Genomic DNA, 6,000 nt, shown 5'->3' on the forward strand with positions numbered 1-6,000 from the left:
ACTGCAAACAAATACAAAAAGACAGAAATGGTAAATACATCCAATACAACCCATGACACAGTGATGATGAATAGATCTGACTGCAGATCTAGCTCTTTCCCCCACACAGAAAGAAATACATAGCATTACATGATCAGTGTATTATATTTAAAATAATGAAACAACATACCAAAATTTCTGGGATGCAGCTAAAGCAGTCCTCAGGGGCAAAATCATATCCCTATAAATATACATGAACAAAACAGAAGAAGAGAGGTTCAATAAAATGAAGGGAAATGATCCTGGGCAATAGCTAAATAAATTGTGGTATATGAAAGTAATATATCATTGCACCATGGTAGAAGATAAATATGAATACTTCTAAAAAAATGGGAAGACTATAATACTGTAAAAAAATAACAATAGCATAATAACAGCTAGCATTCCTGAATCATTCTAAAGTCTGCAAAGTGCTGTCATACAGTTTCTCACACCTCACAACTCTGTGAGGTGGGTCCTATTTCACCATTTTACAAGTGAAAAAACTGAGGCTAAGAGAAATTAAATGAATTTTCCCAGAGTCACAAAGCTCGTAAGATATGTGAGACAGAATTTCAAATGAGGTCCTCCTAACTTCAAGTCAAATGCAAGAGTCAATATCATATATATGTGTGTGTATATATGTATATATTTAAAAAACAGAAGCTGAAAATTCCTTTCCATTAAGATACAGTAAATCAGAAAATTTAAAGTTACTATCAAACACAACTGACATACTGAATTTGCTTAACTGGTTTCTGGAGAGATAGTCCAATGTGGGGGAGCAGGGTTACTGAGGCATGACTAAGATGACAAAAAGGTAGCAATAAAAAGTTTAATAAAAATATCCGCATCCATGTCCTTAGTGAGCTACTGTCATCAACAAAAACATAACTAATAATAGCAGTTGACATTCATGTGACACTTTAAGTTTTCTATTTAATTATCTCATCTGATCCTCATAACATGAGGAAGGTGCTTCATGTGTTATCATAATCCCTTTTTTACAGATGAAGAAACAAGTTCCAGAAAAGCAAAATGACTTACTAGGCCATGGTTAATTCAGCTAGGAAGTCTTGGAGATAGAATTTAAATCCAGGTGTTCCTGGTTTCATCTCCAAGACACTTTCCATTCTAACATGCAACAGAATCATAAAGTGGTAAATACTTATACATGTCATTTTGCTAAATTGGTTTAAATAACTGATGACCTAATATCTAAAACCTCTGGTGTATCTTAAAGATCTTTGAATGACTCCAAAGTGTGAGTCAAAAAACTAAAACTCTCAGACTTCTTTATTGAATTCAGCAAACATATTAAGCATCTACTTAGTGTGAGGGACTATGGTGGGCCTGCAGAAAGAGAAAAAAAAGACAATTCCTGTCTTAAAGTACCTTACAGACTGTTGGAGGACTACAACTTATGCACAATTAAGTAAAACAAAGCATGTGCAAAGTAACATGAAGTAATTTCAAGAGTGAGATTGGGCTAACAATAAGGAGGGAAACTTCTAGAAGTCTTGCAAGAGATGTTAACTAAACTATGGTTAAAAGGGAGACCTCAGGAATGACTTCTGCAAAGGCAGGGAGGCAGGAGATAAAACTACCTAGAAGGTCAATTTGATTGGAACACAGAGAAAGAAGGGGAATAATATGAAATCAGTCTGGAAAATAGGGTAGGAACCAGATTACTGAGGGGTTCAAATACCAGGCTAAGGAGTTTATTCCATATCCCAGAGACAATAAGAAGTCACTGATGCTTCTGGAGCAGGTGACTGCTATGGAGAGATCACCATTTGAGGAATATCAGTTTGGCAGCGTGTGAAAAGACTGGCAAGAGAAAAGTTTAGAAGTAGATGGTCTAATGAGGAGGCTTTTCCAATAGTTCTTTACTAGGCTATTTAGACATGGGTGACGTGGACCTGAACTAGGATAAAAGCTTCTACTCAGAAAGAAAGGGATAGACATAAGTCATAGGGAAGGTCAAATCAACCACTCCTGACAACTAATTGTAAAGGGAGAGAGAAGAGTCAAGGATGACTCCATGGTTTTTAAAACCTGATGAGCAGAATTTCAACAAAAATAAGGAAGTGAAGAGAAAGGATGGGTTTGGGGGGAGGAAAGAGGAAGAAGAGAATATTAACTTCCCCTTTGGACCTACTAAGTTGGAAATGTTCAGCAGGCAAATGGAAATTAGGACTGGATTTTAGGAGACAGATTAAGGACAGATTTATAGAGTTTGAAGTCAGTTGCATAGAGAATATAACTAAAGCCACAGTAGCTAATGAGAGCACTAAGAGAAAGTGTAGAAAAAGGATTTAACACAGAGTCAGGGCTCAAGACAGGAGGAAGGAGAAGGATAATCTAGCAAAGATCACCAGAAAGAAAGAACAGGTAAGAATGGTAGGAGGACCAAGTATAAAGTCACAGAAGCTAAGAAAAAAGATTATTGACAGTGTCAAAAGATGCATAGATGCCAGGTGGAAATAAGAAATATTTCCATTAACCACTAAGAAAACCACTGCATAGGGGGTAACCTAATAGTGTTAACAGTTTAGAGAAACAGCAAATATTACATTAACAGGTCATGTCTAATGTTAATTAGATAAGTATTTAGCCATCTGAGGGCACATTGCTTTAGATAAAACTGTGAAATTTTTACTCAAAAATACAAATGTTGATAACTAAATGTCTTCAAGGCCTAGAAGGTAGGACTTTCATTTCTTCTGTACCTTCCCCCAGATGCTAAGCATGCAGCAGATGCGCAATAATGAGGTGCTGACTTTTTTTGTCTAAGAACAATTGTAAATTGTAGGTTGTTTCCTAAACAGAGGAATTTTAAAGTAATGTTATAATTTACTTGGCCTAAACTGGTTTTAACAGACTTGTATGTACTTAATGAAAATTTCACTTAAGAGTAGATATCTAGTTTATGTCAGGAAAAAAAAAATGGACACTATTTTTCGCCTCAGCACGATTAAGTTTAAGATAAGCCCAATAGCAAGTAAATACTTCAAGAAGTCTAATTAGCATTTCATTCTACTAAAATGGGTTGATGGTGCTCCTAAAAAAGAAATCTTTAAAAATAATTTGGGAGGGGGGGAAGCATAAGATAGATGCAATATGTAAGTAGTTGAAATATTTGCAGAAGTTCTGAATTTGGAAGACCTAGGTACAATTCCTGATTCTGCTACTTACTACTTTGGGGACCTTGGGCAATTCATTCAACTGCTATAGATCTCAGTTTTTTTCATTTGTAAAACCAGATTGAACTATATGATCTCTTAAAATCCCTTCCAGCTTTAATTCTATAATCTTGTGAGGGCTTATTGCAAGTCGGGGTGGGAAAACAAAATAGAATTCAATAAAAATTTTCATTTTAACATGTAAGGTCTGTTCTCTTGGAACAATCCTTTCAGCCTGGCACATTTTTTCCACCTTTCCTCCCAGTCGCCCTCCCCAAAAAAAGGTGGTGTAGGGATCCTGCCTCTAATACAACTTATATGGCCCTGGAGCAAGTCACTTTTAACCTTTCTGGGCCTCCGCTTCTTTATCTGTGTAAGGAAGTGGGGTTGGACTAGAGGGTGGCCTCTAGATCTATAATCCCCAGGACACTAAGTCCTCTCTGAGCCTCAGTTTCCTCATCCGTAAAGTGAGTGCGGTGGTCTTGGATGCCTTTAAGATCCCTTCACTTCCAAATCTATGATCCCCAGGACTCCATGGTCTCTCTGAGCCTCAGTTTCCTCATCTGTAAAGTGAATGAGGTGGTCTTGGATGGCCTCTAAGGTCCCTTCCAGCTCCAGTTATCTGGGGTCGTCTCAGATGGCACGATCCCAGCCACACTCAGGAGGGCACATCTCATTCAAACCAGCGTCGGGGCGATTGCGGGGAATGGAAGAAACAACACAAAAGCCCACCCCTGCCCATGACGGGCTTTCTCTGGGGGTCTGGAGGGAGGAAATGGGGTGGGAGTGGGGGGAGGGTGGACTACAACGATCCCGGAGACTGCCTTCCCTCCCCCCTGGCCGAGGGGGGCCCGCCTGCTCTTCCGCCCTCGGGGAGAGCGGACCCCGGCCCAAGCCCTCGGCGGGGCCGGGCTCGCACCGTTTGCGCCTGCAGGAAAACGGGAGCCCGGCCAAACCGCACGGGGTGACAGCACGCCCGCGGGGGGCGGGGGCCGCGAGCCGGCCGAGGAGGCAGAGCCCCGGCCCCCGGCCCCCGGCCCCGGCTCTCTCTCTCCCTCCACGCCCGGGGGGGTCCGCTCGCCCTCGTCCGCCCCCGACCCCCGACCCCGTCTCGGCACTCACCGGCACGGGGCTCCCGGGGAGGGCTGCGGGGGCCGGGGGCGCCCGACTTCCCCTCGCCGCCTGGGACCGAAGCAGCGGCTCTGGAGCCGGCCCGCGGCGGGGCGCGGCCCCGAGAAGGAAGAGGCGGCGGCGGCCGCGGCACCCGGCCGCGCCTCGGCCCGCTCCGCGCCCGGACTCGAGCTCGAGCTCGCTCCCTCCCTCCCGGGCGGCCGAAGCGACAGATGCCGGCGCTGCCTCCTCCGCCGCTACTGCCGGGGTCGCTGCCAGCAACTCCCGGCTAGGACGGCGTCGCGGGGTAATGCTGTCATCGGCCGCGCCGCCTCCCCTCCGGACCCCAGCTGCCACCGTCCGGCGCTGCTTCACATTCTAGCGCGCCGCCGCCCCCTCGCTGTCACTCGCTCGCTTGGCCCCGCCCTCTTCCCGTCACGTGACGGCTCACGGAGGCAGCCGCCGCAGCCACCTCCCACCGCGGGGGCGGAGCCGGGAACACGCGCGCGCTCGCGGGAACTACAACAGCCAACGCCCCCTCCCGACCCTCCCCCTCCTACCCTGAGCCCCTAGAGGTGAAGCCGGAGGGCGGGGAGGAGCCAGACTGGGAAACTGAGTTAACAACCCCACCTCCCTCTCTTAGGAGGCCACTGACCTGGCTACCGAGGTGGGGACCACGCCCCACTCATTCCAAGAAACTGGAGTAGGGATTAGGCGCCTGTTGGGTACGGCATAGTGGTATCAGGAAGCATTTATTAATCGCCTACTGTGTGCCAGTCACTGGGGAATACAAAGGCACTACTCTTTTCCCCCCAAAAAATCAATTCTTACCCATCACTGCCAAAAGCACCACCCTCCTCCGGGTCCCCCAGGCTTGAAACTGTTGTCATCTTTGGCTCCCCAGTCTCCCACTCCCCTTATCCTAGCTGGTACCAAAGCCTGCCCATTTCACCTTTGCAACATCTCTCAACTCTGCCACTAAAGCTTAGGTCTGACCGTGTCACCCACCGGCTCCCTATTCCCTCCAGGATCAGCTATAACGACATCTTTTAAAGCCTTTTGCAACCCTGCCCTGCCCCCCTCCCTTCCTTTGCAGTCTTCCTGAAACTTACTTCCCCCACCCTACTCTGCAATCCGGTGACACCGGCCTCTTTGCTGTTCTTTGCGCTCCACGCGCCCGACGACTCGGTGCTGTCCCTCCTGCCCAGAATATTCTCCCTCCTCATCTCTCTCCTCGCTTCTCTAATTTCTTCAAATCCTACCTTCTGCAAGAAGCTTTTCCTGATCCCCCTTTATTCTCACGCCTTCTGCCAGAGATTACCTTCAATTTAGCTTGTCTATATCATTTGTACGTAGTCGTTTACATGTAGACTCTGCCCCGCCCTCCTTAGACCAAGAGCTTCGGGAAATCTGGACTTGTTTGCCTTTCTTTGTGTACTCGGTGGTAGTAGATACTTAATAAATGCTTCTTGAGAAAGTGAACAATCGCCCTGGAGGTGCCTACATTCCATGGGGAAGATAGGAACACCTGAGTTCATACATTCTGAGCCAGAAGAGACCTCAGAGTCTAGCCCAACCTCTACATTTTACAGATCACAGATTTAAAACTGAAAGTGTTCCACCACCATCACCCCCTGCACTTTTTTAATAAATCTGGAATAGGATTAGACCTTGGAGGTCATCTAAA

General features: G+C 46.1%; 1 protein-coding gene across 1 annotated transcript in view; it reads right to left on the bottom strand.

Annotated features, from left to right (window-relative positions):
* Window positions 1–5,594, bottom strand: part of OSBPL8 (oxysterol binding protein like 8) — a 216,534-nt gene extending 210,940 nt beyond the window's left edge. Inside the window, exons 1-2 of the mRNA XM_043966291.1 lie at window positions 5,576–5,594; window positions 170–220 (exon numbers count right to left, since the gene is read on the bottom strand). The gene's annotated coding sequence lies outside the window, so the exon portion shown is untranslated. The remainder of the gene's footprint in view (window positions 1–169; window positions 221–5,575) is intronic.
* Window positions 5,595–6,000: the final 406 nt, after the last annotated feature.

Source organism: Dromiciops gliroides, chromosome 5 (assembly GCF_019393635.1).
Source record: "Dromiciops gliroides isolate mDroGli1 chromosome 5, mDroGli1.pri, whole genome shotgun sequence".
In the NCBI taxonomy this organism is placed as follows: Eukaryota; Metazoa; Chordata; class Mammalia; order Microbiotheria; family Microbiotheriidae; genus Dromiciops; species Dromiciops gliroides.